This window comes from Talpa occidentalis, unplaced genomic scaffold (assembly GCF_014898055.3).
Source record: "Talpa occidentalis isolate TD23 unplaced genomic scaffold, MPIMG_talOcc4v2.1 talOcc4.4, whole genome shotgun sequence".
Taxonomy (NCBI): Eukaryota; Metazoa; Chordata; class Mammalia; order Eulipotyphla; family Talpidae; genus Talpa; species Talpa occidentalis.
In genome coordinates, this window is record NW_023604295.1 from 59,331,646 (window position 1) to 59,355,322 (window position 23,677).

At 34.7% G+C, this 23,677-nt stretch overlaps 1 long non-coding RNA gene across 2 annotated transcripts in view; it reads left to right on the top strand.

The window, feature by feature from the left end:
* Positions 1-2,994, top strand: part of LOC129146746 (uncharacterized) — a 421,527-nt gene extending 418,533 nt beyond the window's left edge. For both annotated transcript variants that reach the window (XR_008553891.1, XR_008553890.1), the window contains one exon: positions 2,680-2,994. This is a non-coding gene — a long non-coding RNA (uncharacterized LOC129146746). The remainder of the gene's footprint in view (positions 1-2,679) is intronic.
* The last annotated feature ends 20,683 nt before the right edge of the window (positions 2,995-23,677 follow it).

Genomic DNA, 23,677 nt, shown 5'->3' on the forward strand with positions numbered 1-23,677 from the left:
ATAAAAATAAAGTAGTTATAATTTGACATTATTTATAAGCAAATGTTAACCTACAAATGTTTAACAAGGAGGTCTAAGTTTACGGGGGCTAAGGAGAGTTTCTTTCATGACATAATATTTATTTATTTTTTAAAGATTTATTTATGTATCAATTAAGAACTGGGGTACAAGCCAGAGGTGTAAGGGGGTGAGAGGATTTACTAGAGATAGAAGTGGGGAGCAGAACAGTAGTATGGACTGAAGTACACTGCTGAGGGGAGCAGCAGGCAAGAGTGTGTGCTGTGCCATGTGTGTACATAATATTTAAACAGAAACCCAAGCATTGTTCAAGGATCTAAAATAAAGAAAATGATGCACCAGTTCAAGGGAGGACTTCTGAGGTCCCCTTGTAGATTGGATAAGAAGTGGTAGACAGCATAAACCCAAGTTAATGGGGGTGTTTATGATGAAATTTCTGAGTTTTAATTGCTAAGTTGATATATTACTATGTGAGCCATGTGATACCATTTCTGGATTTTAAGTAAAGAAGTGAGATGGCAAGTCTTGCATTAAAAATAAGTTGTTATTCTCTTCTACAGGGTAATTAATGAATTAAAGAGATTTAAGATATGTAAGAGAAAATTAGAAAACAATGCATTGAACTAGAGTTGTGGCAATCTATATAGGGAAATAGACTGATTTTTAAAAGATTTTGAAATTAAAATTTGTAATTACTGGTAAATGACTTAAAGTGGGAAGGACCGAATGTTAGAATTCACACTGAGCTTAAATCTAACTTCCTTTGAGTGACTTATCTAATCATTTAAAAACAGAAATCAAAGTGTTTGCAGTGACTGTGATCATCTAGAAAGAGCATTTAATCAAGAAAAAAAAGAGGGCCCATGATTTTGTCCTTAGCCATCTCAATATTTATGGATTAGAAAGATGAAGAAGTGTCATAGAGAAACACAAAAAAGGAAAAGACAATAAAGCGAAATAGGATAATAAATTGACAGCTTCTTTGAGTATAGAGGGAAGCATGTTTCAATACAGAGTAGGGAGTCAACCATTTTGAATGTTATGAAGTCATTGTAAGTCTAGAGAATAGTCTTTTCAATTTATTTAGATTCACTTTAGTTTTTTGCTATTCCAAAGAACATCAGTTTCTGTGAACTATTGTGTATATAGTCTTCTCCGAGATAAGGAGACAGTAGGAAGTGTGCAAATCCTAATAGCAAGGATAGAAAATTATATCTAAAACATAGGGTGTGAAGAGAAACACAGAATTAGAGATTGATGAAGATGTTGACATATTTGTGAAGTTTTCTTATTTCTTTATCTTATTTTTAATATGAGAAATTAAAATTCCATACCTGAGTCAGTTTAATAAATCAATAGAGAAAGAAATAAAGATGAGAAAGTATATAAGAGTCTAGACAGTTTCTAGAGATTGTGATAATAACACATGATGAGAAAGCTTGGAAATTTAGGAAGTAACCAGTAAATATTAGAAGGATGGATGTTGGAAATGTTGGGTTGAGATGCATGGTTTGGCTGTAGTCAAGTTACTGGTTAATTTCAAAACTAAAACAGATAAAATTTCATAACTAAAACAAATGAAATATGAAAGAGTAACCAATGAATGAAATCTTCTGAAAAGATCATCATAGAATGTATATTCATGAACATGAATATATTTATGAATGGATATTCTTTAAAATAATAAAGGAATTTTAGAAATAGTTAAATATTTTCTGTAAGTATGTAAATTGTTAAGGTGTTTAAAGATATCTTGCTAGTAAACTATTTTCTGTTATTTTTTAGCATGTAGGTATAACTCTTAACATAATTTTTATGTGTCATTTTTCCTTCAGTTATCTAACTTTTCATCTGACTCACTTTTCTCTCTGGTAAATACACATTTCCTATCACAAAATGTTTCCTTTCATCTCTACTGCTGAAATTCCTGTTTTCTGGTGTTGTGCCATATACTTACACATTGGAGAAAAGTCATGCAAACTGATTTAGAAAGAATTTAAATTCCTCTAAATACCAATAGTAAATGAGGAATTATAAGCAAATGCCAAAGAGACTGATATAGCAAACAGAGGACAGGGGTGTTTTATTTTGAAATCTCTTAAAAATCATGTGTAATTTTGGAAACCACTGTTACTCAATAAAAATAACATACTCAAATTAAAAAAAAAAAACAACACTACTGAAAAATAAAAGTTCTATTCATATGGGACTTTCGGGCCTCCCTCATGGTGCAAGGGGTTAATCAGTACAGCACTGTGAAGCTATCCCCAGCCTCTGCAGCACCAGTTCCATACTTTGCCAGCCAGGAATCGACCCATGTGGCACAGCAGACCTCTTCTGTCTACCCACTGCTCCCCTTAGCAGTGCATTTCAGTCAGTCTGCCTGTTCTGTTCCCCGCTCTGTCTCTGGTGAATACTCTCACTCCTTGTGCCTCTGGCCCATACTCCAGTTCTTGTATGCAGAAATACATAAATCTTTTTTTCAAAAAAATAGGACTTTCAATGCTATTTGAAAAGTTGGTTTAAAATAAAAAGGTGCCATAGTCAAAAAATTAAAAAAGGTGGGTAAAATAAAAGTATGAAATTTTAATTTGCTAGCTGTTCTTATGGATATGAAAGTCATTTTATTTATCTCTACCTATTTTTTTAATGAATTCACAGTTACAAAAATAAGAAACCTCAGAGAGGCAAAGGAATATCTTTACCCCGTACCATGAAAAACGAGAAGATCAAGTGATGCTAAGCTTTAGCAGGGGCCTCTGTGGTGGCGCAGCGGATTGAGCACAGTGCTGGGAAACTGTCCGCAGCCTCTGCAACACGGGTTCGATTCCTGGCTGGCCAGGAAGAGTACCACATGGCGCAGCAGACCTCTCCCATCTTGCCCACTGCTCCCCTCAGCAGTGAATTTCAGTCAGTCAGCCTGTTCTGCTCCCTACTCTGTCCCTGGTGAATCCTCTCACCCTCCACATCTCTGGCCTGTACCCCACTTCTTGTATAAATAAAAATAAATCTTTAAAAAAAAGCTTGGTAAACACTTATTATTACATATTTTCATGAAAATAAGATTTATATTAAGTTTACTGTATCACAACCAAATAAATGTAATTTCCCAGATGTGGCATTCAATACATAGCAGAATCTGTAGGTTCTTAAATTTTTCAGAAATTTTGAAATAAGGATATGTATGTATGCTATTTGAAGCTATTTTAATAACTTCATAAAAACTAATCCCATATCATAAGAACTTGAGAAATAATGATGATAAAGAAAAATACACATTACTTTTAAAGTTTGCTGATCAGTGAAGAAAGAACCTATTCATATTTCCTTCAGAGATTTTTACCAGAATGATTGTTCAATTTTACTGATATTTCTTTCCAAATATACAGACCAAATAGTCACATATTTATCAGCATGATTAGTTATAGTAATGGATTTCCTTTTACTCAACCACTTTTAGCTGCTACTTACGCTATATATATATTTTTTCTCTTTAATAATGTATGCAAGAGTTTAGCTTCATTACCCATAAGTGAGATGTTTACAAATTTGGGGAGAACTTTTATATTTTTGAAACTTGAGTTTTGATAGCTTATTCTCATTGATTTTGGAATCTGGCTTTTTAAAAAATAATTCCAGAATGTGGAAAACTTGTAAATACTGGTCCTTTGAAGAATTTCTGTTATTAATGTGTTAGACCACCTTAGAACTTGTTCTAGGCATATGCATTTCTTTCTAAATTTTTACTATTTGCAATACCTTATTTTTATCATCCTCATTTTGTGTATATACTTACACAAATCAAAACTTTGAGACAAATATTTAGAGGCAAATTTAAATTAGAAACTTTTAATCAACCTAAGTTATAGTATTAAAAAGAAGGTTGAGCAGAGATGTACTTAATCAAAAAGGTGTGTATAACATATGAGTAAGAAACCCCTAATCATGGGAGGCACTGCAAAAACTAGTATAGGGTGATTGATAAACAACTAAATTCATTTCCTCTATAAGGAGATGGACTTGCTATTCTATCTGCATGAAACCAACTTCTAACATGGTTTATACCCTCCTTCTCATGGTTTACATCCTCATTCAATTTATCTCTTCAGATGTCAGCTCTTTACAAAGGACTTTATTCAATTCCTGTGTTAAGTTCATAACTTCACTTTATTTTCCTTCATACCATTAATTATCAACCAAAATTACATATCCTATACAAATGAAAGCAGGAAGTTGACATAGAAACATTAATAGCAAGTTACTTATTAACTTTAAATATTAAGAAATGCTTAAACTAAACAAAATGCATGAAAATTGAGAAAACTTTATATTGACGTAGATATCAATCCAGTAACATTTAAATGTTAAAGGACTATTTCTCCCAAATTCTGATATTAAAGTAAGTGTAGTTCAACACTACTTACTCAACCAAAATTTCACTGAAAATATATGACACCTAATATTCTAAAACATAAAATAGCACAATAAATATGGCATCCACTAGCTCATCCACAATAAAGAGACTAAATGCTGAAATTAAGCCAATTAGAGATAAATTTTAATGAAAAAAAAATATATGAGCAAAGGACTCTGAAATAATGACCAGTGAACAGCATTCATTTGAATGTAAAATCAAAACTGAACATTTTACCTAATGATTACAGAGCCAAATATAAAAGGCTGTAAGTACTTAAAATGTGAAAATAATAAAAAAAAAAATGGCAAAATTGTATAGTTAGAAGGTAGTGGGAGGAAATGGGAGAGTTTTAAATAAATTTCAAAGTACCAGTTGTTTCTAATTTTAGACTTTGTCTCTTAGACACACTAGAACTTCACATTATTTTTAAAATTACTATTAGTATTTGTTTTCCTTAACTCAGAGATGTTTTGGGAAGTAACATTTATTTTGAAATGAAGTTATTTAGTTATCTAGTTTGGCAATTCTTTTAACATCATTATTTTTATTTATTTATTTTTACTCTATTTTTACATAGAAGAACTGGGGTGTAGGCCAGAGGTGAGGGGGTTGTTGTGAGAGGATTCACCAAAGACAGAGTGGGGATAATAACAGTTGGATCCACTGAAATCCACTGCTAAGGGGAGCAGCAGGCGAGACAGGAGAGGTCTGCCGTGCCATGAGGGTTAGCTCCCTGGCCGGGAATCAAACTCAGGCCGTAGCAGTCATAGTACCCCTGCATTATTTTTAAAGTTTTTTTTTTTTAAGTAACAGAATACTATGACAATTTTTCTGTAAGCATATCTATGTTTTATTCCTATTCTATCAATAATCATCTCCTTCAAAATTATATATAGATTAATATATTATCTATCAGGTTGGGAATGGACTAAATTTTTTTTTTTTGCTAAAATTTTATCTAATGAACATGTTTCCTATTAACTTCAATAATGCAGTGATTTTAAAAAAAAATCTGGTATTTAATAGTAAAGGTTGAAAGAGAGTCATGTACATTAAATTCTCACCATTCATTATTATTAATAGAATCTGTACAAGGTTATTAAATGCTATTTTAAAAATATGAAAATTACCACAAGAGTATCTCTTGAAAGAATATACATGTTGATAACAGGGAGTAGTGATTAACCTTATTTGATTTGTTTTCTTCTCCATGCAAATTATTGATATATTTGTAAATATGTCTTCATATAAAAAATTTAAACATATAAATTTCAGACTATCACAATAAATATACGTACAAAACAAATTTACCTAGTGTAAATTTAGCTTGCAGAAGGGAGGCAAATGCTAACGCTCTGCTGAATACTTTGTCTAAAACTGGAAAAAATACTACATTTCCCTAGTCTAAGAGACTTGGTGTTGAGCATTTTTAATATCTAGTCTTTCTCATTTACCTTACACATGAAGTAATTCTAGGTTTCAAATTAGCAAAACAGCATGATTTCATTCTGGTTCTATGGGAACGTATAATTGATCCTGACTATTTAGGTTAAATACAATTGTATGCCATATATATTATATATATAATATAGCATATATTATAGAATATATATCATGAATTTTAGGATCATATCTGAATTTATGTCAATATTAAAATTGGTATCTGCTTTGTTTAGTAATATTCATATATGCTAATTTTAATATTGATATAAATTCAGACATGATCCTAAAATTCATATATATTTAGGCTATTCTACAATATATGCTATATTATATATGAGTGCAGTTGACATATTATATTTAAGACCTTATCAAATTTCTGTGTGTTTGAATTTTGAATGACTGATGATTCTTTGCTATAATTTTATGCCAAATATGATAATAAATTATTTTCAAGGAGCCAATGTAAAAGATGGGATGGTTTGCACATGGCTTAAAGCATAGGATAGAGAAAAAAGCATTTACCAAAGTGGGACTGCCAAACCACAATATTTAGGGGGGGGCGGGAAGACAAAAATAGCTATATCTGCCTAAGGCTGTGATATGGGGACAGTTGCAAGAGCAGCAATCAGGTGACATCAGTTACTACTGTAACATAATGTTTTCTCACTAAGCACCACTTTGAGGCTGTTATATCCATTTGTCACAGCTAAGATGACATAAAAATCCATGTCCTGGCTTCAGGATAACTGGTAAATATGCTTTATCTCCTTATTGTTTCACATCCTCAGGATAGGCCAGATAGTTAGATCTCTCACCTAGAATCCTAGCGTGAAATATGTCTTTTTCAAGTATGGCGGTGAAAAAGAACTTTCTGTTTGGAATGGATGATGAGGTCATGAAGAAAGTCAGCAGTAACTTCCTTATGTGATAAGCTTGAAATGAGCTCTCCTGGTAAAACTCTTGTGTCTTTTGATCCATCCTATAGAGATGTCTCTTCAGTATTCCCCTTCGATCCAGTCCCCAAAAGGCACCTACATGGAACAGATTCAAGCCCAACATAAGACTATGCAAATGCAGCCAGATTCTGAAGCATCACTACCCAGCAGCACACAGACTATATCAGTGTGGAGGCAGGATGGCCACGGAGCAGGATCTCTGTGATCCAAGCAGACAGGGTAAAGGAGGAGTTCTGGAGCCCTCGGTGGCTTTTGCAGGCTTTTATTGGGATTCACCAGGTACATGGCAGGCAGTTGTGCCGGGGGGCCGGGAGGTAAATACCAGATTAGCCCAGGTGAATCCCATGTACATATGCCCACACCCTACTCCAGGTGCCCACCATCAGGCATGCATCAGGACCTCAGGGATCCATCATCAATCCTAATGGTGGGAGGGCAGAAAAGCCTGGTACTTTTTCACGTCCCCTACAATCAGCTAATCTGTTTTTAACCTGCAGATTTAGAGCAAGTGAATAAATGTTCCTGCTATAGGCCACTAAGATATTGGAGGTTTTAGCTATGCAGCAAAAACTTAATGATAAAGAATTTAAGGTTGCCCTCACATAAATTTTAATCTGTAGAGAAAATGACTTGTATTTTAAAAAGCTCTTCCACTCAGAAACTAGGAAAAACATTTGAAAGAAGTATAAAATATTCTGGAAAATAGGGGTCACAGTGAAGGTGAGAGGCCTCAGGTTTGACAAGATTTTATGAAAGTGACAGCAATAGATTTATCTTGAAGAAAGGGTAGGATATGAGCAAGTTGTGGAGAGATGAGGAAGGATGGAGAAGGTTAACTGTAGTGTAAGCACCTGACAATTGAGTTTTTTTATTGTAACCCAAGTGCCTGCCATTAAGCTCTTGATTGCGGAGGCAGCATCCTTTTCAAATAAACACTTTGCAAGCTATGGAAGCAGGTAAAGAGCCAGGTCCCACTCTCACTCCTGAAGTTTCCTTTGTTTTGCAGTCTCTGGCTGATTTACATAACTGACCACCTGGCCACTTGTTTTTACTACCCAAGGCCTTAATTCACACTCTTGCTCTTACGTTTTTATGTTTTAAATCAGTGATAAAAAGTGATCCCCTGAAGCCCTAGACACTCCGGCCTGGATGCCAATCAAAGCAGAACCTGAGGCTTGAGCTCTGCCCTCAAGCTTACTACATGGCCCCAGGTGTGCGGTCTACGGATAGGTGAGTAATAAATCTTGGTTTTTATTTTTTGTTTTCTTTTAAAATGGAAAGAAAGTCAGCAGTGACTCTGATTGACCTTTGCTCTTATCTGGTTTATTAGGACAGAGTGATTAATGTCACAATCTTTTGCCTGTTATTATGGATTTTCCTGATGAATTATATGAGCTACTAAAATACTTTGCTTCATTTTTAGTTCCTTTCTTCCTTTCTTAGGTAAATATCATGCTTTATTAAGTATAATTTGTGTATAGTCCTAACCTCTTCTGCCTTAATCTGAAAAATCACTCTTGACCCATAGACATTCCACGTAATTATTATAGTTGTCATGTAATAAAATATGTCTGCTAACACTACCACAGCTGATTGCTCTTCAGGGGAGAGAATCTGACTCATGTATGGAAATGAGAATACTTTTCTCTGATATTTACAAAAGGAATCAAAACAGAAAAGTTCAATTCTTTCTTTTTCTCTGAGTGAATTGTCTTTAGTATTTCTACATGTGAGTTGCTGGCGGACATCTCTTCCCTGTAGTTTGAAAAAAATTCAATAAATGATAACTGAAGCCATCTCACAGAGAGAATTGGTAAAGATTGAGAGAAAGAAATAGTGATTTTTTTTTAACTCCTGAAGCTAGGATGCCTGACTTTTAACTCCATTTCATTTATCTGTATATTACTCTATTTATTTAAGCTATTTCAAATTATGTCTCTTATTTGCAAGTAAAAGAATTCTTATCAATACATTAGCATAATTGTTTATTTAAGAATACACTATTAGAAGATAAAAGATTTTCCAGTTAAATATTTAAAACCATGTCTTCACACTAGAAAAAATAAATCCGTACTGAAATAAGGAAAATCCAAGTTAATAATGAAAATCATTGTATATTAAAGTATATTGTAGATTAAAGTATATTGCATATTAAAGTACATCTGGTTCATAACTCATTTCCAGGTAATAACTTCTGAGATATAGATCTGTTACAGTAAAAGCTCCACAAAAGGGGGAGTTTCCATGTTTCCTGCCCCACCTAATCAAAGGTGGAGTTGAATGGGGAGGAGAAGCTAGAAAAAACTTAGAAGGAGACTCAGAAAAGACGACTTGGTGGAGGCATGTGGGTCAGAGACATGTGAAGAAGAAGGCTCACTTGCTTCTCAGTCTTGGATTTGCACCAGAGAGTTGGAGGACAAAGGAGACATATGGACTCGAGATAGGTAGAGACAATTGGAATAGATGTGGGTGAGAGACCCAAGACACACGGGGAGGCTGCCAATGGCAGTCTTTGCCCTGATTTGTACTCTGATTTTTTTCCCTTTCATCCCAGACTTGCCTGGCCCCTCTGCCCCTTTCCTGTGGTTCCGTGGTAGATGGCGCCTTAGACTTTTTGCAAGATTTTGGGCCTCAGCGGCCCACTTTGGGCCAATTCTGTTTAGCTGGGCATTTACCCTGAGGGAGTAGGTAACTTTGATTATTTTATTGGGAAACTATATTTTCTCTCTATATGCACATTACCCTACCATAGCTCTCTTAGAGTAAGAGGATACTTTCTCTTTGAGTGGTGGATCACTGAATCCTTTATGAGTGTGCAGGTTTGGAGGTCCCAGGTGGCCCACTAACGATTTGAATACACTTATTTATTGGGTATTATTCTGAGGAATAATACTTATAGCTGAGAAAAGAAAGCATGTTGGGGTAAAGAAGAACTTGAACTGCAGTGCAGTTACAATATTGCCCTCTGCTGATCTCACAGGGAAGCTAGGAAGACAGAAGGTTTCAAACATGTCTCCAATTGAAGCGGAGATTAGTTTGGACTAATCCTCATGTCACCTAGTCTTCGAGTGCAGGTGATCACCTTTGGTTGAAGGCAATGCCTGAAGTAGGATTCAGCTGTGAGCTATTAATAGTCATGATGGGGAAATGAGAACCTAGCTTCTAAAGCAGGAATGATGGGACAGTGTATCACCATGTACTACATTTCATACTGTAGCATTCATACTGTCATCTGTATGACTCCTAGTACAATGTGAATGGAGGAGGAGGTATATTCAACCAACAACAGGAAAAATTAAATTAAAATAATTTTCTCTAGTGGATACTTTGTAACATCTGAGAATCTGTCATGAGATATATAGAGAAAATGAGAATGTGGATCAGCAAATATTTTTGAATTTAGGATAGTTTAATTCTTTAAGAAATGTGAAGACATAGCTTTCAATAAGAGTGATTTTATACTGCATGGTATTAACTGCAGGGCATATGTGAACAGGGAGGTAGGGGTCAGAAAGGAAGTTAAATGATGCTTATATGTCCCAAACATCCACTTTAGCCACACTTTCCACCAGTCTAGCCATATGACACATAAATAATGTTTTTATTAATTAAAGTGTGATTTCTGTAAGATTCTTAACATCCTTATTTATTGGACAAATTAAGATGGGACAATGATATTTTATGTTTTTCATCAAATGCGTACATTATATAATGGGAAAATTATTATAATTGCCACAGTAATAATTTCTTTGAATTTTTGCTGGATATCCTCACTAAACATTCTTTCTAATATTCTCACTGAATAGCATTAGTTTAAAACTTCATACTATTCAAAACCAAAAAAGAGGAATTTTTTTCCAGAATCACAAGTTCACATATAAGATTTTTTTTTTTTACCAGCATGTTAGCTATGATATAATCACAGCTATAGAATAGGACATTTATGAAATGCTAAAATGTAATAGAAGAGTTCCATTCCAGAATCCTTGGGCTGCTAAGCTTTGGAAAATTAGACATAAAATCCTGAATTGGTCTCAATATTTTTATAAAACTCAAATAATTTACATGTTTTAGTATTTTACAAACTAAAATGCATTTGGGTTTTGAATCAAAAATTATTTAATATTAATAACAAAATTTGCTGATAAAATGTCTTATTAAGCAATATTGTTATTATTACCATAATCCCAATTACTATTAATTAAAAGGCAAGAAAACCTATTGCTAATTAAAAGTCACTTTAATACAAATGATTTTTTTTTACATATACATATATGCTATTTCTTTCATTGAAGTATTCTGGACTTACATCGTTATTAGTGTTTTGGAAGGATAGGATTTCCCCCAATCAAAAGTACTCATCTTAGCACACCCACGTTTTTAATCAGACAACCTTGTGAGCAAAGTAATACAAGCCATTTTGTTTAACAAGTTTGGAAATTGTTGATGAAAGAAAGAACTTTGGAGTCTAAAACCTAGGGTTATAATTCTTTTCCTATACCTAAATAACTATGATTTATTTGGGAGGGCACTTAAAATGACTGATCTTCTGAAAAATTAGATAATAGGGTAAGTCAACTTGAAATATCTCTTTCAAATCTAATGTTCTATCATTTTTCAATTTCTTTGAGATTTCATTGCCCTCCTGACTCCAGTTCTTTCCTCTGACCTCAGATAAAGGAAAAGAAAGGCAATAATTTGGAAGATCTCTGCTCTTTTGCATACTTTAGCAGAATGATTATCTTCACAGATTCAACAAAGTCCATTTTTCTTCCAGTTTGATTCATTTTATTTATATAGCAAATGTTTCTCCAGTAACTTCTAATTATCATTTTATAGTCTACATCCCAGGAACAAGATGTAATTTGTTCTTAAGGTATTCATAGTTAAGTAGGGAAGTTAAATGAGCATGCATAAATTAGAGCTCCTCCTACAGTATTGTAAACCTTAACAATGGAAACTTGTGCAATGTTCATAAATAGAATAGTGGGAGAATTGATGAACAGTAGAACTGATATTTTGGGAGGATAGAGGGTGAGGAGTAATGTAAACCTTTAGAGCATAATTCTTGTCTATTGGCACTTATTTTTTGGCAGCATATAAGACCCCAGATGGAGTTTCTATCATAGCACTAACTTAATCTCTAGCTCTTATAGATTGTCCCAATAGACGTAAAAAGTGTGTTTGTTTTTTTCCTTTGTATTTCAAAAATATTTGTAACAGAATCCAATTACAAACAATAATGGAAGCTTAATGTATATTTTAATTATGGTAATTAATTTTTGAGTATTTTCCTAAATATTCTAAAGGTAATTACATATAATTTCTTTATAGTGAAAGTTTAAATATTTTGAGAAAAATGTGGTAGATGGAGTGGCAATCCGCTTCAATGAAATTAGTGTTCTTTTAATTTTTTTAATCCCTTATAATGCTCCATGTACAAACTCTTACCCATTTTCTCCTCCAGATCCTCAAAACAAAAACTCCAGTATATATTAACTCTTAAAGATATCTAAAATATATTTTCATGTCCATGTTCTGGAATCTAGTTAGTGCTTAGTCAGTTTATCCAACCACATAATATGTTCTTCTGAAGAAGATCTTGAGCATTCTAAGTTCTTCTAAAATATGGCTAAAAATTTAAATAAAAACAAAACATGTAGAACACCATTTTACTTTAAAGGAGAATTTGGATGTTAAGTATGTAGTTTAACATAACAATCAAGATTTATTATACTATTGTGCTCAAAGAAATTATATATATAATGTGTGTGTGCATAATAGAGATAATGCTAGTTTACAGTGTCTATGTTTTAGAAGTGCAGGTTCACACCTTTTCAAATGTCTGTTACCAAGTAACACCCACCACCAAATTACCAAAAACTGGCCACCTTTTGCACCCATTCTTTCTTCCACTCTGGTAACTTCAGATCTTGTGAGATTCCAAGGGTTTGATTTGTTTTGGTTTTGTCTATTCTTTTGTTTAACTTCTTTATATTCCATGAATGAGTAAAATCATCAGGGATTTGTCTTTCTCCTGATATATTTTGCTTATTATAATCCCCTCCAGTTCTATCCATTTTGCAAATGGCAAGATTTCATCTTTTGTTATAGCTGCATAATCTTTCATTATGTATAAATACTACATCTTTTTAATCCATTCATCTGTTTTCTTGAGTGTTTAGATTGCTTCCATAGTTTGACTATTGTTGCAATGAACATGAGAATGCATGTGTCCCTTGAAATTAGCTTTTTTTTTTTTATATTCTTCAGATACATAGAAGTGGAATTGCTGGGTCATATGGTAGATCTATTTTTAATATTTTGAAAAACCTCCATATTGTTTCCTATAGACACTGAACCAGTTCATATCCATACCATCAGTGTATAATGGTTCCTTTTTCTCCTAACTAACATTTGTTGTTTCTGGTCTTTTGATATAGAGCATCCTAATATGTATGACATGAGATCTCATTGTGATACTGATTTACGTTTACCTGATGTTAAGTAATGATAGATGTATTTTCATGTGCCTGTTGGCCATCTATATGTCTTCTTTAGAGTAGTGTCTATTCAAAAGTTTTGTCCAGTTTTTGATTGAGTTATTTTATTGTTGTGAGTTGTGAAGTTCTCAGAAATCTTAAATATTAGTACTTTGTCAGACATATGATATGCAAATATTTTCCCATTGAGTAGGATGTCTCTTTGTTTTAATGATAAATTATAATTTTGTAAATAATTACATCTTCATAAATATGAATCTGTCAAATTCCCATCTGGTACATAATTCTAATTATTCCAATATGATCTGATGAGAAATCATGACCTTCTTGTTCTATTGTGTTTCTCACTGACACCACTATCAGCTGTTACACTCTCTCTCTCTCTTTCTCTCTCTCTCTCTCTATATATATATGTATTTGTTGAACAATTAGTACTATAATTATTCAATAAATTAATGGTATAATTATTCAATAAGTGTGAATTTAAGCTCTGTTTTCTATAGGATATTTTGCCTGTGTCCATATGCTAATGGCAACAAGATATAGTTGTTACACATTATACTAAAGAGGAGCATAATGTATATGTATTTCATAGTTATTTAATAATTATAGCATTAATTATAATTAATTTTGAATATACACTTATGCCAAGTGTTTTAACTACATGTATTGACTTTCTCTCTTTCTCTCTCTCTCTTTCTCTCTCTCACCCACTCTCTCTCTCTCTCTCACACACACACACACAGCACTTTTTATTCCCTGTTAATTTCATTAAGTTAGTGAGATTAAGAATATTTCTCAAAGTCTCATTACAAGTCATTAGAGAATAGTAGCATAGAGGAATGAGGCTTTGAAGCTATTTTATCTTGAATCAGAGCCCAAGATCTTGCTCTGCTGAATCATATTAAACAACAAGTTACACAAGGAAAGTGCTTTTATTAGTAAAATGTAGGATTTGTAATGTTTTCTTTTTTCTGTTAATGTTGTATAGACTCATAGATATCAAAGGTAAAGTGACTTTACAGTCACCTAGAGCTGTGGTCTCATCCCAAGAGTGATGTTAGTAATTAGCTCAAGAAAAATTCAAGAATTGAGCAGAGGTTTTATAACTCCCTCTTATATTTTACATCTTACCACACAGATTTCCAGTGTTAGGACTTGGGGAGAAAATAAATTGAGAGAATTGAAAATAACAATTTATATAAATTTGAAATAAGTTTAAAGAAAAAAAATGGTTCAAAGTGTTTGGAAACAATTCAAAAAGTATATATTGTTCTGACACTTGGTAAGTGTCAAATAAAAAATGTAATAGTAAGTAATTAATGGGACTGAGAGTACTAAAAATATCAGTAACAAAAACACATATAGTCAGGACAGAAGTCAGCAATAGGCAGGTTAATTAAAATTAAAAGCACATCCAGGGCCTCCCCGGTGGCGCAGCGGTTGAGCGCTGGGTTGCGAAGCTGCCCGCAGCCACTGCAGCGCCGGTTCGATCCCCAGCTGCTCCCCGGCCACTGGAGGAGGGTCCCACATGGCGTGCAGACCTCTCCTGCCGCCCTCTGCTCCCCTCAGCAGTGTACTTCGGTCCCTCTGCCTGCTCTGCTCCCGCTCTGGCTCTACTGAATTCTCTCACCCTCCCACGCTTCTGACTGTACCCAGTGCTTGTATAAATAAATACAATAAATAAATAAAAATCTTTAAAAAAAAAAAAATAAAAAATAAAAGCACATCCAAATAGATTGCATTGATGTTTCTTGTTGAGTATGTGGGTGTACAAAACACTCTACAGTCCTAAAATTACTAAATATATATCCACGGGTTACTCCTCTGAAAATGTGAAATTAGTAGAAGAAAAATTTTATGGAAAAAATAAATACTGTACTAGAAAATTAGGGAGCAGATTGTCAATAATTTTTTTCACCTTTATCTGAAATTTGCTGTTAACTTTTTAACTAAAATAAACCTTGATGTAATTAGAAAACTCCTCACAAACCATTCCATCTACTTAAAAGCAAAATTTTATCATGTTCTAAAACTTCCTGAGGGTTTTTCCCCTTTGTTAAGGGTATGTAATTATACCCGATTTCCATCTTAAAAACTGATATCTCAAATAAGTCACCATGAGAACATTCAAATGTTTTGCCATTGGGACATCTAAAGCAATACAGTAATTTCAAACTCTCTTAATGGAAAAAAAATATGAACAAATTTTATTTTTCATATACTTAACCTTTCTTTTTTCTTCATAAAAGTTAACACTGAAATAGACTTTAGCTCAAAGACCCCCTAAAGGATTCAGAAATGACTTCTGGGAAATTTTAGTTATAATAACTTCTATTTAGAATCTCAACATAAAACCACAGCTATTTTGTTGTTGGTAGTAGTTAATAGAGTAATTAAAAATCATTAATTATTTCACTAATATACCAGGTGAAAATGCAATAAGATTACCTTTATTTTAAGCTGCTCATTTTTCTCCCATTTAGTGCTGTTTGCCTTAAAAATATTGTATAATAATGTGTTATTTTAAACTTGTCTTATTTAAACACAAACTGATGACTTGTTGGGACTAGTCTAATCAGAATTCAGGAAGAGAGAAGAGAGAAAAGGTCAATAAATGGTCTCAAATTATGGTATCCATAATATTTAAAATATTATTTTGTATTTAGGTATAATAAAATCAGTACTTTCTGCTGATAGCTTTCTTATAATACAGCTCTATTGAGATATAATGTTATAAGAAGAACTGTACATATTTAAAATGTACAATATAGCAAATTTGAACATATACACAAACCATAATTGAGGTAATAGAATATCTAAACTCCCTGAGTTTCCCTACATCCCTTTGTGTTTTGTTTTTCTTGTAGTAAGAGCACTTACCATGAAATCTACCCTCAAACAATTGTGAAGTGCAAAATAACACTGATAACTATAGGTAATGTTTTATAGCAGTCTCTAGAATTTACTATTCTACCATAACCGAAACAGTATATCCTTTGAATAACAATTTCCCATTTCCCTCATCCTCCAGCCCCTGTGTTCTCTACTTCTTAGTTTGACCATTTGAGATTCCTCATATAAGTGGAATCATGAGTTATTTGTTCTTCTCTAAGTGGTTTATTTAACTGATTGTAATGTCTTCCAGATTCGTCATTATTATTGCAAATGACAGAATTTTCTTCTTTTTAATGTTCAAATAGTATCCCCATTGCATGAATATATCATATTTTCTTTATCTGCTTATTTATTGATGAATTTTTAGATTCTACACCAGGCTTGGCTATTGTGAATAAAACTGCAATGAACTTAGGCATGCGAATATCTCTTTGAGATTCTTATTTCAGTATACCTAGAAGTTGGATTGTGGACTTTATGGACATTCTATTTTGAATTGTTAGTGGAATCTCTACTTTAACTTTCAGAGGATCCCTAATTCTCTAGCTGCAGTACCACTTTACATTCTCACCAGTGTTTAAGTATTCTAATTTCTTCATAATGTGATCAATTCCTCATTGTCAAACAAATAATTATCATCTTAACAGGTGATAATTAGTTATGGCTTTGATTTGCATTTCCCTGTTAATTAAGGATATTAAGCATCGTTTAATAACCCTGTTGGTCATTTGTATCTCTTCTTTAGAGCCATTTCTGTTTCAGCCTTCTACCCATTTTGTAAATGAGGTTTTTGTTTGGTTTGGTATTGAGTTGTAGGAGTTCTTTATATATTTTGAAAACTAACTCTTTCACTGATACGTTTGTTGAAGATAGTATTTTTATCCCACAGTCTTTATTTACCACTGTGACTTTTTCTGGAATTTCCTCTTAATTTTTAGGAATCATATGTTTATAAATAATTGAAGTCATCTACAAGTCCATTTTTTTTTTTTTGAAGATTTATTTATTTATTTATATAAGCACTGGGTACAGTGAGAAGCGCGGGAGGGTGAGAGAATTCACCAGAGCCAGAGCAGGGAACAGAACAGACAGACTGACAGAAATACACTGCTAAGGGGAGCAGCAGGCACAGGCACAAGAGGTCTGTCGCGCCATGTGGGACCTCGCCGGTGGCCGGCGATGGAACCAGCGCTGCAGAGGCAGCAGGCAGCTTCGCAGCCCAGCGCTCAACCGCTGTGCCACCAGGGGAGGCCCAAGTCCATATTATTTTAAACAATTTTGAAACAAGCATTTCCCATGTTCTTACCTTTGTAAAGCATAATTTTGATGGAAATACAATGTAGATAAATTTTAATTTGCCTAATTATTCTTAAATTATTCATCATACATTTTCCTTTAATTCTCATGGCTTTTGATAATCTGATTTGAACATATTTTGATTTTTTTATTGGATTGTATTTATATTTGCTAGGTCAAGTGTTATAACTAACTTTTGAAGACTCTGGGTATAGACTGTTAAACTGCCATCTGGAAATTCTAATTAATTTCAACTCTCATCTGAAATACATGAGCATATGTAATGAATCACTTTATTATAAATAAGGAAAGAACCTTAGCAATCCAAATTAGGATATATGTAAGTTGTTGCAATACTAGTTAGAGTTACAGAATCAGAGCTGAGGAACATTAATGTCAATGTCTTTAGGTTAAATGGTTTTTAAATCTTTATTTTGGAAAAGTATCACCTGAATAATTCGTTAAAATAAAAGTTTTTGAGTGTATACCCAGAAAGAATAGCATTCAGATAGTCACAATAACTGCAACTGTGTCTAGTAATCATTAGATACCATGCAAATATAAGAAAAACTCTTTTACAAATGTTGTTTTAAATACTAGCATAAGTTAAGCATGCATCATGTTTTTATCTAAATTCTCTAAGTCTAAGCAGAACTATGGCTTCTCTAGAGATAAGCAGATAAGATCACAAAAATAAAATTTAGATGTTGTAATGGTCAGTTTTTGTGTATCAATTTTACTAGTTTTATGTATCAGTGAGGACATCAAGGATACAAAATGGGGAAAGACTAGTCATTTCAATGAATGGTGCTCAAAAAATTGGATATCCATATTGAAAATTATGAAAATGGACCTATATATTACACCATATATTAAATTAAATCAAAAATACCTAACTATAAGACTAAAAACCATAAAACTACTAGAAGGAAACATAAGGAAAAATTTACTTGATTGGTATTTCAGTGAATTTTTTATATAACTACAAAAGTAAAGACAACAAAAGCAAAGATATATAAGTGGAATTCCATAAAACTAAAAGAGTTCTTCAAAATAAAGGAAACAATCAGTAAAATATAAAGACAAACTATAGAATGGAGAAAACAGTCGGAAACCAAATATCTGATAAAAGTTTAATACCCAAAATTTATAGAGAAATCCTACAACTTAATAGCAAACAAATAATTTGTTTAAAAATGACAAAGGACCTGAATGTCATTTATTTAAAGTCATGCAAATAGTCAACAGGAATATGAAAATGTTCAAATGTGTTTTACATCTCTAATCCTCAGGGAAATGTAATACCAAACTACAGAAGATATACCTCATTCTGTTAGGATGACTATTAGTTAAATAACTAATGATAAGAATTGTTGGAGAAGACAGGGGAAAAAAGGAACCCATGTGAACTCTTGGTAATATAAATTTGAGCAGACACTGTAGAAAATAGTACAGCTTCCTTGAGTTATTTAGAAGGCTAACCAAAGTTTACTGTTTTATACTTTAAGGCTTCTAAAGCTTATAAAACTACACAACGGCACACTCATTACATAATATTTGCCACTTCATTTTAAATGCTATAGCTATCTTGCCATTGACATTTTATCTCTGTCCTTAACCGCAATCACTTCAGGTGAGATTCATGATCATTTTGATACTGCCACAGGTATATGCTGATCATCACCATAAATTACCAAAGTAATAAGGACCTCTTTCCCTGTTACTTGGCTTGTTACATGATCTAATTTCAAAACCCTATCTGAAGGTTACCCACTGTCTTAACCTAGATTACCTCGAAGGCAAAATAACAGTTTAAATGAAGATAGTTTATTGTCAATTTGATTTCAGAAAGTAGGTGAACACTGGTGACCAGGGAAGTTAAGGAGAAAAAGTCAATAAATGGGTGCAATACAGCCTTCACTCTTGGGATAGCCTGGTGCTTAATTCCTTGGGACATTTCAGAATTCTTATGAAATTAATTTTAGAAGACATCAATATGGAGGGTAAACAAGGGAAGAGATACACTTTAGCATTATCCCCTGTTGGTCTAAGTAGACCTTGTGTGCCTTAGTCCCTACAATCATCCAGGTTCTACATAAATCAATGTCAGTGTCTGTTTTTTTAATTCACATTGAAACAACAAAGAATCACTTTGAAGGAAACAAGCAGCTGCAGCACACAAGGCAAGGACTTGTTGAATTTTAAATGTGTAAACTCTGTGGAATTTATCACTAAAACAGTGGCTGGAGTAGAAAATTGGGGCCAAGATGTAATGGAATCATCAATAAGATACAACCTCTGATTCTTAAAACAAAAGAGGAAGCCAATAAACAAAGATTAAGGTGAATCTTTGAATGCACAGACATGATTAAGACTTAGAGGCTTTGTGATCTTATGGAACTAAATTTTAGCTCAATAAATTTTTTAAGTGTATTGGTGAGTGAAGTTTGCTTCACTTATACATTGATACCTTCAACTACTAAGTCACTGAGACAAAATAATATGAGATATGAAGCAAATCATGTATTGGTATCCCATATATATATATATATTCATATTTTTAGTTATGTAACTTAGGACAATGAAAAGGTCAAGCAGTCTCTTCCATATATTTATTTTTCCCCTCAAGTTTTTCTTGACTTCAAATCATTTAAGTCCTCTAACTCTGAATTTGGAAGAGGATCACCAAAGAAACCAGAAACTCTTGTAATATATTGTTATTTATCTTAGTGAAAAAAAAATGTACTATTCATATACTGACCCTCTAGATCCATGCTCTTTGGAAATGGTATTTTCTTTTTAGTGAGCAGCAGCAATAGGTGATAGACTTCCCAAATATTGTATTTATTTTTATTTTATTATTTTCTTTTTGATAGGTTCTGTATAATTTTAATATTATCATTGACTTTGAAAGACTTCGTCTTCAGAATATCTAAGGATAGTATTTAAAACTTTCAGTTGTTTGAATCTTAACCTGTGTGGTAGTAATTCAACCTCTGAGGACACAAAACATCTTGGAATTGCCTTTGGTTTTAGGGACTTATCAAATATTCTTTGTGAGATTCAAATTTCTTAGCTAAAGTGTAGATGTTGAGTGATAGGTATCTTTAGAACTTGTTTTATTGTTATAAAATCAAAGACTATCTCCAGGGTACAAATTTTGTCAAGAGACAATTTTTCTTTTAGTGACATTTTACTCATCTCACATTTTGTTTAATTTAACTATCAGCCTGGGGTCTTTTACTGAGATACTATTTGCAAGATTTTCTTTTTATTTTTTATTTCAAGTGACTTCCAAGGCTTAGTTTTTTCTAAAAATGTTGATTGTCATTAACTCCCAATATGTTTAAACTAAGAATTCTTTTTTTCCCCCCACTAGTTCTCAATCATTCTCTTAATATTAAGTGCAATAGTCCTTTAGTTCATATAAAGCAGATTTGTCCCTTTGTTTTTCCAATATACACTTACTCAATGAATGCTAAACTCTTCTTCCTCTCTTAGACACTCATGGATACAAAGAAATTTAAATTACTGAGATTCTCTTTAATCCATTACATTTCCCTCATTTCTTGTCACATATTTTATGAGAATACAAAATGTTTCACCTACAATTTGGCAATATCTTACAAAAATATATTAACACCATCACTTTGACATGAAATCATAATTCTCATAGAAATATGTTCCAAAAGTATACTCACAAAAATATAAAAGGGCATAGATACATTTTTATACTTTGTGCTGTTTATAACAAAAAATTGAAAATGATATAAATAATCATCAATGAGAGGTGAATTGAATGAACTACAGTGTGTTACCATAATACAGCATTGTACATCTTTAAAAGGGAATAACTACATGGATTTATCCTAAATTATATTGCACACAACATGGCGGCGAGGAGACGCTGCGAGTAAGATCTCCCATTAAAAAAAGTTAATAGGGAGGAAAAGCGGCAGGTCCCAGTGAGAACCAGGACACGGAAGATAAACGGGTGATGCCAGCAAACTGCCCGAAGAAGAAAGTGGCCATAAAAGAGGACCAGAAGGGAGGGAAGCGCAGAACCCTGCTCCCCTCCCCCACCCACAGAGGCGGCACTCTCCGACCGGCAGAGAGGAGGAAAACAACAAACTAAAACTGCCAACAAGAACAAAGGACGCAGCAAGCGGGACTGTGCGTGGAAAGGAACTATTGCAGCCACCACACCCTGTGAACGGGAGCTGTGGAGAACCCTGCAGGATCCACCGCAGAGGTGAGCTCCGGGCGCCATTGAAGAGAGCCCCGCCCAGGAGGAGACCAGCCCCAGCACACAGCCCCGGCCGCCCGGTAAGCCTGCGCAGAAGCAGCGCGCCGGAAAAACAGACTCGGAGCGGGATTGCGTGGGGAAAGCGGCGCGGATTGCGCGGATCGGATCGCAACTGCCAAGGTCCCGGCGCCTGCGACCTAGGCTTGCGGGGAGACGCACGGAGGCCCTCCCGGAGTGAGCAGGAACCAGGCGCCCAGGCACGGGAGCGGGATTCAAAAGGCGCCATTCCCGCGCCACTGATCTGGGCTACAGCCCGCGTCCTGGAACTGAGGGCTTTGGAACTGAGACCCGGGGCACGAAATTAGGGGCGTGGGTTCCCCACGACGGTGGGGCACAAGGCAGACACAGCACCCCAAAGCCGTTGAGGTGTACCCTACCATCCCTGCTCTGCTCCCTGTCCCACTGGGTGGAAAATCAGCTCCCCAAGGGCTCCAGGAGAGATCTCTGGCGCCACCTAGCGACTTGAAGCCAGCACAGGCTCCTGAAGGAGCTAGTGGCCAGCTGGGGAGTTAGCCCACGCCGGGCCCCTTCCGAACAAGTAGTCTGAGCCCACAGGGAGAGCGAGCACCCACAGCCGGGGCAGACCAAGCGCGCAGAAGAGTGTGCCTGAGACCGGACGCGCAGGGAGTGTGTCCCACATCACCATTATAGAATAGGGACATTTCTTCAGTAAAGACTACCTGCAGAAGGCTTCCTCAGGAGCCAGAGGTGAGCGGGGGAAGTTCGCCCACGCCAGACCCCCTCTGGCCTGCTGTCCAAGCCCAGAGGGGGAGCAGGAACCCACCGCCGGGGCAGACCAGGCGCACAGGGGAGTGTGTCCCCACATCGGCATTTTAGAACAGGGACCTTTCTCCAGTAAAGACTGCTTGAAACTGACAGATGACTCCTGGAGGAACCAGGGGGGAGCAGAGAAGCCCACCCAAGATGCCGGCCAGTCCCAACTACACAGTGTCCCAACGCATACGGCAAATTAGAAAACAGACAGTAGGGAGGAGAAGAACCACACGCAACCTAGCAACTCTCCAGAGAAAAAGCACACCACAAAAAGAAAACCAGCCCCCAGATGGCAACGACAGTAACTTAGAAGAACTTCTGAGCCTTCCAGAAAGAGAATTTAAAATTGCCGTGATTAAAAAACTGACAGAAGTCATAAAGGAAAACAATGATAAGGGAAAAATAATCAACGATCAGAAGAATGAAATTGAGTCCCTAAAGAGGGAAGTAAAAGAAATGCAGGAGATCAAAGAATTAATGGAAGAACTAAAGAATTCTGGGAAAAGCAATGAAAGCAGAATTGATGAAATGGAAGAACGAATAAGTACTCTTGAAGACACAGAAATAAAAAGAACCAAAACAGAAAAGGAAAGAGAAGTACGAAGGAAAAAGAATGAAGAAAGACTTCGGGAACTATCTGACTCCATGAGGAAAGGAAATATAAGAGTTATAGGAATACCAGAAGGAGAGGAGAGAGAAGTAGGAACAGAGAAAATATTCAAAGAGATAATTGAAGAGAACTTCCCAAATGTGAAGGAGGAGCTGAAAATTGATATACAAGAAGCAAGAAGAACACCAAACTTCCACGATGAAAGGAAAAATACAGCAAGACACATAATAGTAAAGCTCCCAAGAATCCAGGACAAGGAAAAAATAATGAAGCTGGCAAGAGGGAAGAAACAGATAACATTCAAAGGAAAGCCAATCAGGCTGACATCAGACTTCTCCGAAGAAACACTATGGGCAAGGAGAGAGTGGAGGGACATAGTCAACAGACTCCAAGAAAACAGATGCCAACCAAGAATACTCTATCCCGCAAAGCTCTCCTTCCTCTTTGAAGAAAGAA